This window comes from Harpia harpyja, chromosome 10 (genome assembly GCF_026419915.1).
Source record: "Harpia harpyja isolate bHarHar1 chromosome 10, bHarHar1 primary haplotype, whole genome shotgun sequence".
NCBI classification, from domain to species: Eukaryota; Metazoa; Chordata; class Aves; order Accipitriformes; family Accipitridae; genus Harpia; species Harpia harpyja.
The window spans coordinates 22,539,336-22,555,738 of NC_068949.1; positions in this window are offsets into that span (position 1 = coordinate 22,539,336).

Genomic DNA, 16,403 nt, shown 5'->3' on the forward strand with positions numbered 1-16,403 from the left:
ATCTGAACTTGCATCCACAGAAGAGTACAGTCCAGATGCTTGCGACACTATTAGTTGTCTCATTACCCATATGACTCATTCCTCAGATCCAACACAGAACTAAGCTTTGTTTACATATTTAGTATTTTTGATGGCAAGGAACAATTTTTAGACATATCTGTCCCTATGCAAGTTTGCTGATCGCCACAGCAGTGAAATGATTGCAATAGTGAGAGGACTGCCTAACATCAGTCAGATTTTCAACATATTTTTCACGCTGCTTCCTTTATTTACGCTATTGTAAATAAGTTTATGCAATCATGACTTGACGCTAAGTCTGTCTTGCTTTACATAACTGTGGGCTGCATTTCCAAACAAAGTAGGATGTGACTTAAGTAACTTTTAAGACTGAATATGACTATCATCAGCCTTGTAGGGTGATCTTTATTCATTTCCTCTGCATAGATACTGCATACCGTACATTGTAGTCTCTCTTCTTCTGTTATTTGCAGTTTGTTAATGACTATTAACCACCAGCCAAATTGCATTTTGTCTTTCTTTTGAATTTACAGCTCAGATTTTGGCTGATACATGCATGCTCCTTTCTGAACTTTGTGATTTTGTTTTGAGTTTTTCCCATCTGGCCTGCCTTTTTTAGTAGCCCACTTCTATGGCATTGAAGCTTGATTTATTTGACACCTGTGCTGTTTCAAAGAGGCATTGCATTGGTATGACAGGGTGATATTTGATCCTGTATCCATGCTTGCTCGATTTCAGTTAATTTAAATTCTTTTAAAAGGCATTGGAGTGAAATACAGAAGTTTGAAAATACATTTGCCCCATTCCATTTCAAAGAATTATTTTGGCTACATGATGAGGTTTGAAAATCCACTAAAGCCACACTGACGTCTTTGACAAATGAAATCAGTAAACTGGATTATAAATTATGACAGGCATTAAGAGGGAATATATCATTACAAATAATTCAGAAAATGGTGAATGTTGTAAAATCAAACAAAAGAATCATGTGCCACCTTAAGTTTATCAGAAAAGGCAAGCCCATGACCAATTTGGTTGGCCTAGTGGATCACAAGGTATTAGGAAAGACAGTTAGGAAATTTGGACAATTGCTGTGATTGCAAACGAACTTTCTATATCTATCTTTATTAATTTTGGAGAGAGACCTGTCTTGGACCTGCTTGCTCCTTGTAATATATATGAAAAATGAGATGTCAGAAAGAGGGGTGCCTGATCAAACTAGTAGTTCAGAAAGAAGGAGCACTGTTAGGAGGTAAGCAGCATCTGAAACTTCTGAATGAACTTTAATATGAGGCACGGGAATGTTAAAAACAATGCTGCTTCTTAACCAAAATTGCTGCTGCTGAAGAGGATCAGAATTACTATGTATTGCTCTTGTGTTGAAAAATATTCCAAGGTTAACTCACGAGTATTGTATACCAAAAACCCTTACATTTATTCCCAACAATTATTTGAAACTGTAGCTAAAACGGAGGGAACACTGGAAGATGATGTTCTCAGAGTATGAGAGAATACAGGTTTTGCAAGTGTAAATCTTGCTTCTCTTATTTGACAATTCTTTGAATGTGTCAGTAGAATGAGGAATTAATATGAACCAGATGATGTAGTTTAATGTGTTAAAGTTTTTATTTTAATATCCTAAAGAAGTTAAATAATCATGTGGTGAGATCCAAAAAATACTTGGAATGGAAAAAATGAATGGCTTTGTGGGCCTTCCGTCTTTCTTATCACATACCAGCATGTTTACAGATATTGATGTGGAACTAAACCATGATTATATGGGTTTGTTCTGTCATGGAAATAGTCTTCCTCTCAGATTTGGCTTCAGCTGTCGGTTTTTCTGTCAATTGTTTATGCAATTCATGGCAAAGCTGCATATTTTGGAGACATGTTCAGAGACTTAGCCTAACCTAGGAAAGAAAATAATTCTCCCATAAATTATGAGTATATGGAGAAGGCTGTCAAGTTGTTTTCTTTACTAGTTTTAAAAGCTCAGTATTGATTATACAAGTCATTCCCTTTTCTGTATTAAATACAGTGTGATAGTTTGAAGTATCTTGAATGCAATTCTGGTGTTCCTTAATGTACATTTATGATTACAACAGTATGAATGCTGGAGAAAAATGTGTTGAAGAGGACAAATGGAGTTTGTTCAATCAACAGTGCAAATACTGTAACACATAGAAGCACAATCGTTTGTAAGATTTCATTCCAATAATTTTCAGGTATTTGTGAAAATGTTACAATATGTTCATATGACCCAATGACTACCTCTGAAGAAATCAGAACTGACTCATGAAATATTTGCAAACCAAAAAAGCCTTCACTGTAAATGTTACAACCAAACCTATTTGCAGGGCAGTCCCTCTTTCACTGGGCTATAATAGACTTCTCGCTGTATGCTAAAGCATGGTATTTTCATGGTAGCCATTGTTACAGTTAATATTATAAACCACCTTGTAATGCCCTTTGTTCTCAGATACTGGTAATATACTGAAAAAAGAGATGTTTCAGGCTAAGACTGTTCAGAAAGACTTTTGCATTGAAAGGGGCATTCAGGAGTACACACTCAAAAGTTAAGGTACACTCTTTAAAGTCTGATACAAATCTGAATTTTACTATTTGAACTTCTGTATAGGTGAAGCAACTTTTCCTTGCCTTTGTCAAAAGAACTTGGGTTAAAGTGAATCTTAAGAGGCACAAATGGCCTACTGGGCTGAAGCTGGCATGCTTACAAGTCACTTGTCTTCAGCTTATTTCAGCCAGTTTAGCCAATGGAGTCCTGTATTTCCTAAACTCTGTTCAGTGTTGTCTGAGATTGCCCAAGAGTAATTTTAAGGAGTTTCATAAAAGATGAAGATAAAATCTCCAAGTCTGGCTTTTCTCCAGGATATAATGCAGATGTGCAGTAGTTTACTTGGGAACTTAAACAGCTCTCCATGAGTCAATGTCCCCAGTATTGTTCTTGGCGCTGTTTTCAGTACTGAGGTTGCTGGGTCTGTCCTCTGTAACCATCTCTGGTTTTCTGTGTTTTATTACTTCAGAGGTCTTGTTTAGAAAACCATTCCTGTTTGGCAATTTGTCTATTAATATCCTTACATTTAAGAATATAGCATATGTTTGAAATTTCTTGTATGTTACAAGAAATCTTGTAACATACTTTGATCTGAAGAGGCAAATAGGAAAGTTCATTCAGAGTCATTATTTCAGATGCAGAAAGGTGTGCAAAAGTAGTCATATTACCACACCAATATTTCATGTCTTACAACTGTCTTAATCAAATTGAATGAAGGATAACTGTCTTTTCAGACAGATTTTTCTAGGCAGTAGAAGCTCTGTCCACGCTGGTGGTCTCTCTTGTCTGGCCAAGAACCCAAGAGCTCCTGGGCTGCAGGATTACAGTCCATGTTCCCTGTCAGAATCTGAGTTCTTCTACTTCTTGTAGTACCTGCACCGTGTAAAGCTGGTTGCTTAGCAGATGGTGGGAATGTCTCTATTTCCTTCTCTTCTGCAGCCTGCTCTTTGCAGGATTATAATCAGTAAATGAGGTTCAACCCCTTGATCCCAGTATCCTGAACCCTGAGTCTGGATGAGACTTATATATACTTTATTTTTTTCTTATTTTGAATCCTCAGTCAGCACAGAAATGCTCCCATAAGGATCTTCATTATGGTAATACTTCCAGCTGTGAAAATGGATCTTTAATTTCAGATGTTCTCATGTGGAAAATATGTTTATTGAATCTAAATATCTCTTAACTTATGCAAGTCGTTGAGGTTCTTTTAGCAATTATAGCAGCCATTTTTACTAAATGAAAGAAAGTGAGGAGTGATGCTTTTCCTGGTTTTCAGATCCTTTTGAGATTTTATGACTACTGGAGGCATCTTCCAAATAAAACCAAAACTAAATGCTGCTAAAGTATTGTTAATTTTAAAAGCTGTGTGTAATAGGAGTAGCTGATATGCATTCCAGCCAACATACTATCTAGCCCATTCCCTATTTTTTGATGTATTGGCAAGGAAAAGAGTGGTTTAAGTATATTGTGATGTATCTGTTTAGTGACTTTTCTTTGACAGTCATGGTTTTAACTTTGCAGTATTCCCAGGAAATAGGGACTGAGGCATAGGGAAATTAGATAAACCTGCAGTCATAGCAATTTAAAAAGATTAACTAATTCCTAGGTATCTGAAGGCAGTGTGTCTCACAGAGGCTTTGGGCTGCGTAATGGATTATAATGTTAGGCAAGGAATTAATTTCTGGAAGGAGTAATGTTTGTTAGAAAGATTTGCAGTTACTGTGTCAAACACTTCTCCACTTCCATAATAGGCATAAACCAGATGCATTTTTTTTCTTGTTGTTGGACAGAAGTAACTTGTGTCAAAGATTAAAGAGGAAGAGGATGATTTGCTTGAGGTTCTTTTTTCCCATGTTAATATTTTTATATTTATGCATATCATAACAGGAATTGATAACATTCACATCCGCATGGTCTTGTGAGAAGGAAGTTGTCTGAGAGGCAGAGGGTTGTACGTCACTTTTTTATATTTGTTTTCTTTTATAGTCTTAAGCTCAGGAATGAGCCGTCTACAATACAACATCCTGTGTTACTCTTTATTTCATTAAATTATAAACCAAATCATATTCGAAGGAACCTTAGGTTCATCCCTCTGTCCAAAAGCAGGGTCACTCTACCTATGACATTGTTTCACCTGCTTTAAAAAACCTATGATAATAGAGACAGTGTATGCTCCTCATCAATTTATTCTAATGAAAACTTGGATTACAGTCACTGCAACTGAAATCTATTAGTTCTTGTCTTGTCTACCACAGGAATTTAAACATTTTATTGTTACACTCCTTATGTACTTTAAGACTGCGACAGCATCCCCTCTCTTGCCTTTTTCTGTGACTGAGGCAGTGTGTCTGATTTCTGCTCACAGGGAGTGTTTCCTGAACCTCTGAATGCATTAGTTGGTCTCCTTCTGTCTCTTACTGGCCCATGTCCTTGGCACCTAGAGCTGCACCCAGTGCTTCAGCTGAGGCTTTATGAGTGCCTAAGTAGATAGCGAAGCAGGATTATTTCCTGTGTTGTACAGGCCATATTCCAGTGTAGACACTTCAGTATAGTGCCTGCATTTTTCACAGCAGCATGATGTTGTTGACTCATCCTCTGTGAATGACTATAACCCTGAGATCTATTCCCACAGAACTGCTGCCAGGACAGTAGTATCCCAGCCAGTGCCATCTTCTCATTGCAGCTCAATTTCTTGTGTTCACCAAAAGAGATTTACATTCTTTTTTTTTTTAATTGTTTTTCTAGTTTGCCAAAATTGCCTTAAGTTCTAACCTGATCTTCACCAGTATTTGAGCCTTGCATGTTGAATAATGATAATATCTATTCCACCCTTCCTGCTGTTTTGAAAATATAGAACAGTCCTGGGTCACGGACAAACTAGTTTTTAAAACCCCAAACCATATCAACTCTATGGCAATTAAAACAAAAGCCAAAAAACAGGTTTCTCTGGTTTGCTCTGAAGAACATTTAGTGTGCCAGGATAAGAAATCTGCTACTTGTCTATCATGCAGGCCAGCTTGCAGAGGCTGTGCTACTGATTACTGAGAAAAGGAATGGAAAGAGCTGCCTCCATGCCTGAAGTGGAATTTAGGTATGGCTCTAGGTTGTCACTGCTGTGATGGCTCTTCTCTTCATGGTGAGCAGACTGAGTTATAAATGTTGGCACAGAGGACTCACATATTCTTTCACAGGTCTACAAGTACCGCAAAGGAATAGGTGTCCTTGGCAGACAAAGGCAACCTGACATTCTCTATCCATAATCCTGATAAAAATGTGAGACTATTTAGAATTACTGCCATAACTGTCCCAATGATGTTCAGTAACATTAAGTTACCAGTCTTAACACTTAATGTATAGTGTATAAAAAGGAGGAGGAATCTGGGAATTTCCCTGAGAGTTTTGGGAATGTATATCAATTTGCTTAGTGCTTAGTGCTGTGTACATAGTGGGGAGAAGAGGTATTGCTTACAGCAGAGAATTTAAAGTCTCATGATCCGTGTTCTCTCTTGGCTCTTTCTAGTCTGTCTCAGCTTAGGGAAGTCATCATACTTCTGTGCTTGTATTTTCCTATATGACTAAAATGATCCCAGAAATGTGAAAATGAAAGGGAACTTTGAGAGGTCATGTAACCTCCTCACTGCGATAGTATTAGTTATAAACAGATATAAACAGTTACAAATTCCTGAGACACATTTGTGTTCAAATCTCTGGTGAATGGGACTTAAAACCTCCCCAAGTAACTTCTTTAAGAGCTTTTTCCATAGTATTGCAGTGTTAGTACTAACCCTCAGCTTCTGCATATTATACTTACTTCTTGTTTTCCTACCACTAAAGATGGAGAAGAGTTCATCACTATTCTTTTTATAACATCCTTTCATACATTAGAAGCCTTTTACCTTTGTGTTTCCTCATGGTTCTTCATAGTTGTCTCTTTTCCAGACTCTATCACCCCAATTTCTTCAACTTTTCCTTCTAGGGCATGTTTTCTAGTTGATTTATCATTCATGTTGCCCTTCTCTGGACTTTGTCCAGTTTGCCTACGTCTTTATTTTGTTTGTCTTTAGAGTAATACCATATTCCTCTTCACCAGCACTCAGAAGCATAGGATTTTCACCTCCATTCTCTAATCTACAACAATTGATAATTTAGAACAAGCTGAGATTTACCTTTTTTGTCGCCATCACATTATTGATCCCTATTCAGTGTATGACATTTTGCCCAAATGCTTCACTGCTCTTTCACTAGTAAGCAATTATTCTTCATTTTGAATTTGTGTGCTTTCATTCTTTCCTCTCAAGGGTGGTAGTTTGCGCTTCTCTTTCTTGAGTTTCACCTTACTGCGTTCGAACTTTCTCTTTTCCTAATCAAAATAATTTTGAAATCTTGACCTGCTCTGCAGAGCACTTGCAATTCCCCCAAGTTTTGCACTGCAACACAAGTTATAACTGTAATCTCCAATATGTCATCCAAATTGTTAACGAAAACGTTGGCTAGTACCAGGCCTGTGGGAACTGACTTAAAAGGGTTCTCTGTTTGCCAGCAAAACACAGATGACTACTCTATGTATGCTTTTTCATATCGTAGGACCACTCCATAGCAGTGTCCATCTAGAGACTGTATTTCACTAGTTTCCCGATGAGAATATCATATGGGGTTGTGCTGGAAATATATCTATTACCTCTCCTTCGAGAGGTCAGTAGGGCTCCTGCACCAAGAAGGAAACATGGTTTGACATGATTTGTTCTTGACAAAGCTGTGTTAGCTCTTTTTAGCATGCTTTAGGCTTACTTGGGAGCAGAAATGATTTCTGCAGTGAACCCAAATGAGATGTACTTAAGGGCAGATGCTACTCCAGTAGCACAGTGTGTTAGCTGAAGCCCCTTGTTGTAGGTTTATAATTACATGACTAGGGAGGTACTGCTAAATACCTAGCAGCCACACAGGATGAAACTGTAAATATACGGAGGCTGAGAGAGTTAGGGGGAAACAGTCCTGTTTGCTTAGCCTGTTCCCATTCCTGTGAAGATGTAGATTTTATAATCCCTGTTGGAGAGGATAGCGGGGGATATGAATAGCCTGACCTTCTTCAGTCATTATTATATAGTGAGTGGGACCCTTTTGCATTCCCCCTTCTCTGTTAGCATCATCTCAGTCTAGAGCTCTGGGGAGCTGCAGGGTGGCACAGAGTTGGATTAACCAGCTCTGTGGAGCCCAGTGGGATTGGGAGGAGAAGCAGCTGGGTGGGGCTGTCAACAGGACTGTGGAAGATCCCCTGTGTATATAGCACAGGGACTTCAGGGACAGGACTGTGGAGCAGTAGAACAAAGTGAATGTTAATAATTTCTTCTTCAGTTTTCATCTCTGATTTTCCAAAATTAAACATCATTTTAAATTTGAGATTATTTTATAATGAAGTCAGTATGGTATGAATGCACTGTGTAATTATAATGCATACTGTCTTGGTTCAAGAAATCACGCCTTTTCAGACCAGCCTGTAAGTCACATGTGTTGAAAATGAAAAATCTGCTTAAATGCATTTCTGAACCAGGGTTTATGCATTTAAAGTATTTTAGTTGGAAAAAAAAATCTGCAGTGTTTATACTTCGTCATGATACTGTGTAACTCTGGCAGTTTTAGGAATTTCTCCTCAAATTCTTGTGTATCATCTATTGACTGTATTAGAGTAGAAACAGTTTGATTATTTTTAGCAGCTTGCCTGCACAGCCATGCAAATCTAGAGGATAAAGTTGTCAAAACTCCTGAACATAAGTAGCGTGGAGTCGGGCTGCTACTGCTGCAACAAATGGAGAAGCGCCAGCACTGTCACTGACATTAGGGCAGCCAGACATTCAGGGTAAAGGTAATTGTTCATTGTAGAGTGGCTACAATGGAGTGAGCAATATATGTAGTGCAGAGGTTTTGTATTTGGGGAAATTTTTGTTGCCTTCTTCCATATTTGCTCTTGCAGTCATGACAGCTGAGAAAAACAGGTGAGACAATAAAACAGCTCAATGAAGGATGGATAAGATTTTTTTAAGTCTTATGTTCATGTCCATATTCAAGTTTTTATTCATAGTTCCCGTTCAAAAACCCACTTGTCGCTTTCCAGCCATCCTTTCTTTTGAGAACAGACATTGGATCATCAATGACTTCTTTCCAAATATTGCCCCACCATCTTTTCACGGTAGAGATTCTCTATTTCTTCCTATTACCATTGTGTGATTGACCTCCTTAGACACAGGCTATCACTTCTTTCCACAGAAATGGGGAGGAAGCGGTCAAATCACAACACATTTGAACCTCCTCCCCATCCCCTGAGAACACTTTTTACAGAAAGAGCTGGCAGCATTACAGAGTTTTTAGAATTCTTCCTTTCTGTATGGCTTGAATCAGACCCTGGCCAAGAAAACCCAGCCAATAAAAACAAGCTATTATAATAGAAATGCAGCTGTCAGATGTAACATTAGGCCATGAGTGGCATTGTAGGTGGTGCTTCTAAGTAATTGCTTTATTATTTCACTGTTAGTAAAGAGCTTTGGGCTAAGGCTTAGGGAATGTGCCCTTTAAGGGACCGTGTCTCCTCCCATGTAAAAGTCTTACGTTTACCAAGAGAATGTGCCAAATTTGCTTGACCTAAGTTTTGTCATCCAAACCATTGTCCAGGCACTATTGGTCATTGGTAGTTCTGACATCAGTGTGTTACTGAGAAGAAACCACGTTCTGCAGACATTGCAACAGACCTGGTGCATAGATGCGTTAATGATGCAGTAGCCCCTTAGTAACAGTGGAATAGAGGACACACTAATAAAGAACCTGTTATTGGCTAATGCAGGCAAGCTCAGTGTAACTCCAAAGGAGCATTGGTATACACGTTGCATTTTAATGGTTTGGAGGGCTTTTTTTTTTTCCTTTCCACAGGTGAATATTACAATGATGGACCTATCTTAGTGCTGGTTATTTGCAGTGGGAGGGAGAAACAGTGGTCAAAACAGAGAAGAACCAGCATGGCAGAGCACTAGATTGAAGAGCTCTGAGGTCTAAGAGGAAGTGTTCCTTCTGGCTGCCAAAGCTGGCGCTCCAAGCAAAGCACGTGCCTTTTTTGGAGACAATTGCCTGTTGTTAATAAGTGGAAGTGGTCTGCAGGGGAAGTGATGTGTCTGTCACAAGTTTGAAAGCCCAAGGATTTGACTAGCAGAGTCTGAGGACAGCAGTCAGGACTGCAGCTAGCAAATCAGAACTATTGTGCAAAATTTGGTTTCTAATTCACCACATTGATCAGATTGCCTATTTTTGTTCTTTACCTTCTGAACATGTCACAGTTCTTACTTGCATAGGAAAGTCAGAGGTTCTGCTCCCAAACCCAGTTACAAGGCACCATGATCCTGGGAAAGGAGTAAATTAATCAATTAAATCAGTCACAATCACGTCATGCAAGCCACTCCTTTCTCCTGAGGCTGAATACACGATATTTGAAGAATTCCCAAAACTAGCTGCCCAGCAATGTTGCACCCCCACCTCCACCCCAGCAGCACAGACCCAGGGAACACTAGAAGGGGGAAGAACAGATTTTAATTTCAGAAATTATGAAAGTTACAATAAAGAAGGCAAAAAACCCCAAGAATTTTGAGTTCATGCTGGCTCGAAGTCTGGTCATGTTTAATAAAACCATGGAAATGTTTGAGTTGTTACATAGACACCATGTCACAAAGTGGGCCCAAAGGACTCTGTGTAGTAACCCAGTCTCCTTCCCTGGCTGGATGCTCCTATGAGCTAACTAGGAGGGAGCAGCAAGCCACCGTCCAGTTTGTCAGGACTGCCAAATTTCACAATTTCATGGCACCACTTTCTACGGTTGCTATATTACTTCAAGGTTCCTTGGTGTATCCGAGCAGTGGAGAATCTCCATTATATTTTTTTACCATCCCGATTATTGGAAAAAGGCTTGAAGCATGAATTCAGATATGAAATCACAGGACCCATGAAAATGTCATTAGTTTAAGCAAAATGGTTTTTTTAAAGCATTTGAGGTGAGAATTTTGCTCCCTGTGGTCATTATCAGGCTCCTGATTGATGCCGCATACGATACAGTGTATTACAGCAGGGTAATGCCATGTCACGATAAAGTAATGATGCAAACTCTTGCCAGCTGAAGATTGCAAACTTGAACTGGTGACCTATCTTCCTCTCTTGGGCATTGGTCAGTAGAGCCAGAGAATGAGTTGGCAGGGATGAATCTGCTTTTCTATGGGTTTCGGTTAATTTTTTGTAAATCCCATTTCAAATTCAAAACCACCAATATTCCTATAAACATGTTTCCTAAAGTCCTGGCCTCTGCAGCAATGATTTTCAAGAACAGGCATCCACCAAAGTGCTTATAATCAACAGACACCGCAGTGAGTCACCAGTATGATTCACTGACCTAGTTGTAGTGCACGGGATTGTAAAAACAGGGCCAGATTTTCCTCTGCCACAGGGAGAAGGTACACTCTGGCTGTCAGCTTCACTACACCAAATTGAGGGACATGGCCCTGGATGGAGGTTCTAGTAGGAACACACAGCCTGTCCTCGGAAGTTGCTCCACAGGCTGAAGTTAAATGAGATGCCATATGAACTTAAAAGCAGAGACTGCCACCAGCAGTGACAGAATCTTTACAGTCCTGAGCATACTGACCAGTGCTGTATCACCACCAAGAGTAACCAGTGTTATCCTTACATTTTCCAAGGTATGGACAGTTATGGACACAGCCAGATGGGGCTGTCAGGCAGGTTGTACAGTTGCAGTTCAACCAGCTATTCATTTACAGAGCTTTTCTTAGTGTTACAGTACAGTGAGGGAGGCAGTGTCCTTGGGCAGCTATTTAAATGGCAGAGTTATCCAAGAAGACTCTTATCTATAGGTCACTTTCCCCCTTACCTTTCACTTTCTCTTGTAAATATTTCTAAAATGATGGGCAAACATTTTGTCAGTTGCAGACATATGTTTGGAGTCGGTAGAAGTTTGATGTAAACTAGGAGGTTGATATGAATGGTTGGTTACATTCTGTTTACTTATATCCAAGCTTACATCCCACTAGGAACTGGATTAACCATGTTTCACAAATACTGTGGAAAGACCACAGTATTCCAAGCATCACTCCATGAAAATCTGCAATGAAAAAAAGCAATGTGGAAACATATAGTCAAAATACATGCATTGAACAGACAATGTACCAGAAGCTGCACAGCACTTTGGTATGAAAGAGACCATGGAAGGAGATGAGGCTGGCCAGTAGGAGGAAGAGGCTCACAGAAAAGACAAGACAGTGGAAAAGAAGGAGCTTAGCTGCAAAAACAGTCAAAGGGTGAATGTTACCGTGTGATGCCCATTCACAGACTAGATGCTAAGAGCTTGACCACCAAATTGCTAGACAGTGAACTCAGTGAATCACACAGATTGGAGCAACCAGATGTCATAATAATTAATTCCAACTGTACAGTAATTGAAAACAGCATAGAGACAGCAATTTCTTGTTGACAGCATTAACACAACATGATTTTTAGATGGAAAAGCCTCAGGTTTTATAGTTCTGGGTAATACAAAATTATCAAATACTTCTAAAGGGAAGAATAAAGTTCTAGATTCTGAGACAGGTTTTGCTATGAGACAAGACCATATTCTTTGCATATCTCAGAAGGGACTAGCTCAGCATCCATAATTCTAAAATATCCCTTTGAAAGCATGTGTCCATGTTAAGGCAGAGCTTCTTCACAGGCATGTATCTGTCTGTTATGAAGCAACAATTTCAAATCCTCTTTAATAAAATATTTTGAAATTGTATAACGGAATTCCAAGAACTTTGCCGTGGGAACACTCTGCTTCTTTTATGTCAGTTCTAACTTTACTGCTTAATGTAATTATCCTTGAGGCAAATGATTCTTAGGCTGCTTTTTTCTTATTTAAAGGTGATATTTTGGTAAGCATCTTGGGGATTTAAATGCCCAAATTGCATTGAAATGCCTTAGGGCAGAGCACACAGTTCCTCTAAAAACTGTTGCCTCTATTAGTATCTCCTCTGTTCATAAGATCCAAAATGTGGCTTCTTACGTGTATATTCCTATTCTATTCCTCATTTTATTTGGTTGTAACTTCTCATCTGTATATTCCTCTTCTATTTCTCATTTTATTTGGAGGATGTTAAAAATGAGGAAGACAAAGTTTGTGCTTGTTGATATGCATAACAGTGCATGAAGGGTGCTGGAGCTTCCATTTTTTTAGGATGAGAGCCTTTCTGTAAAGTAATAAGACAGTCATTTGCATCTGATCTATAATGTTCAGCTCTTTTAATTGAGTAGCAAATTATGGTTCCTCAGGATACAACAGGAATTTAATTAAGTGGAGCTACTTTGTTTACACAGTGCAAATGAGAGCAGAATTCACCTGCAGTTGAGAGACAATTGAGAGGTATTTTCTTCATTAGAAGAATACTATCACTTCTAAGATTTTTATGTAGTTAATTGTAGATAGGTTAAGAAATTGTTCATTAAAGACTTAACATGTAATTGTTGTAATTCCACTCTTTTATCCTGTCTAGAAGTTTAAACGAATATGTCATAACTGTTTTACAGTTCTTATGTTTGCCACAAGAAAGGGGGAAATGAAATAGAGAATTAATTAAGGCATTAGCTTTAATGGGGTTTGGGGGGTTTGGTTAATTGGGGTTTTTCTTCAGTACAACTGATACTTGGTACCATGGAAAACAAAAAAAACCCCAACCAAAAGCCAACAACAAAAACCAAACAACCCTCTAGCACTTAGTATCTTTCATGTAATAACAAGCTCATCTTCTACAGTTCAGCATTTGTAAGCAAACCTAGAATAGCAAACCTGTGCAAACAACTCGGATCTTCTGAGAAACTTTGAAGTAAAAAGTTATTTTGTGCAAAACTCAGCATTTTGTGACCATTCAGACAATGGCAAACCAATGTTCTCAGCTCAGCACTCGCCTGCTATTCTGCAATAATAAGCCAGTGTGAATGTATGACGGAAGAAAACCACTTAAACAAAGATTTCATTTCCAAGTTCACAATGACTGAGTAAACCCAGATTTTTTTGTCATTTACAAATAAATTTTCTTATATACAGAATAAAGTGCAAAAGGTTATACCTGGGCTTTTGGTATGCTGCAATACTCGTAGTTAGTATGGGAAGATGTGATTCTTTTTTTTTTTTTTTTAATTTCCTTGCCAGAGTCCTGAGGCCACATTAAGCAAGGAAGGGCGAGGCAGGCTGGGATAACTGACAAGCAGTGATTAAGGATTTGCTCCTTTTCACAACGACTTTGGGGGTGCAATTCTACTGTTCACTCAAATGCTTTCAGGGCGCCTTTCTGGCTTTTAGCTGTATGCTGCAGGAAACCATTTCAACTTGTGCTGCTTGTGTAGCAGTGTGACAGAGACAGCTGGACTAACTGCTCAGGTCTAGAGAGCTTTGTTCCATCCCCATCCTTTTCCTGGTCTGAAACATGACTCTCCTTTTCCCATATTCTCTCTCCCCATTTCTGACTCATTCCCTGTTTCTTTTTATATACAGAAAGGAATGATTCCAGTGCAGGAGAGGTCAGAGCTGCTTCTGCAACTTTGCACTGCTCGTACAAAGGCAGTATCTTCGTATCTCTCATTCACACGGTGCTATGCAGACTTGTGGGACCAAAGTATCTGGCTCACAGCAGATTGTTTTCCTGCAGTATTCAGCTCCTCTGTATGTCTTGTCTCCTCCTGGTGGCATTGGGAGAGGGGAGGCTGTGCCTGGAGGGAGAACAGAGCAGCTGGATTGGCATCTGTCACGCGGCAAAAAAAATAGCAAATCACCATTATGATTTCAGACACAAAATTATTATATAACCCTGTTATACACGATTCAAGTTTTTTTTCCTCATGCTCATGAAAGTGACCTTTAATGACTGTTTTCTGGTCAAATAAACACCAAACTTTCGGAAAAGGAAAGTCCAGTTACGTACTGAATGTTCTCAGCTCTGACATAGAGCTGGGAATCTATCTAACAACTGGTTTAATGATGAACCATCATAGTCAGAACCTGTTTTACAAACTGAAGTTAGCCTGTGGAGTATTTGTCAGGGATTTAACCAGAAAAAGGCTGGAAATTCACCTGGAACACAAGCAGCCTTTGTTCAGCAAACTGCTGACATGTTCCTTCAGGCAAATTTTTCCTTTGGCTGGATTAGCTAAGCAAATAACTATGCAGAGTCCTTATTCCTGGGTTTGCAAATCTGAATGAAATTTATTTCCTTTACAGGTGCACTGTATATATGAGTATGTCAAGACAAGATCAAAGTCTCAGTCTTTGGGACTGTGTTTTGATTTAGTAAAGCTCTGGTCCTTTGAAACAGAGGGGAACTCTGGTTCTGACTTATCATCAGGACTACTGGTGGTCATCACCAGGTGGTTAAGAAACACTTTTGATACCACTGAAGTCATGTTCATATTTTCCTCTCCTTTAGACAAGGAAACAAAATTGAAATCAGGGACTCAGTGTATTTTAATTCCAGACTCCTGATGGAGGATGCTAGCAAGCTAAAGAGCACTTGGCTGTACCAAGTAACTCATGAATACACACCAGTTTTCCCATAACTGTAAGACTATGAGCTATTGAAAATATGGCTTTGGAGAGCCCTCTAATAGTATAAGCTATAAATTATGATTTAGAAATCCTTTAATAGACAGTTCATCAATTCAGACACACAGAAATCTGCATGTGCAAGTGAGCTAGCTCCTGTATAGTCAGAGAAAAAAAACACTTTTCTCAGGAAAAATAATGTAATTCTCTCTGTATGCCTTTTAGGAGTTCACAAGGGAATGCCAATACCAGTAGAGTTGCCTCCCCTTTCCTGAAATACCTTAATATGTTGGTAGCTCTATCTTAGGTATCAGCTTTGTCCAAAGGTGTCCAGTGGAGCCTTCATTTAAGTAAGTCTTAAAGTGCAGTCCACAAATATTTGGTAAATGGTTAGTATAGGTTTTTCTTTCTTGGCTAAAAGTCCATATTCTCCTTTAACCCAAGTTGCTGTGTTATGTTTTTAATGATTACCACTCTATTATACTTTTTCAGTGATGTAGCAACTGTATATTCTTTTTCTGAAAGTGTCCTGTGTACTTGATTTTTTCACACAGTGTTTCACAGATTCATCAATTTAATCCTACCCCCTTTGCCATTAGGAAACTTATAAATTTCCCATGTTACAGGTGCAGATGTTGGTGGGAGGGGTGGCACTTCTCAAAGTTGTGGAGGACATCAGTAGCCTGAATGAACCCTTAGTTCTCTGGATGTCTGATCTTCCATTTCAGTCAAGAATCCAGGACAGCATCTCAGATCACAATCACTCACAAGTGCACACTCCTGCACTGAAATCCTCTGGACTCTGAAATAAAATGAAGTGCCTGAGTCTCTCAGATACCTTTGAGAACTGCAACCCAGAAGCCCATTCTTCATCATAGGGCTGTTTTCTGGCAGCTGCCTAAAACCAGCACAAAACTACGGGAACTTATCCATTGTCTGTTGGTAGGAGAAACTATAGATATTTTATGGGCTGAATTTTGTAGCTAGTCTGTGGATTTCTAGAGCCATTCCAATTTTTGCTAGAGAGAGAGTGAGGTATAGTAAGTTACAGATGGGACACACTTTTTTCCTACTTCTAAAAAAAATTAGTAGAGAAGTGAGCTTGAAAAGATTTGTTGTTGTTACACTGTGTTATTGACATAACAAGGCAGTGAAAAGCAGCAAGAACAAGGAGAGAAACAGAAGCATGCCCTAATC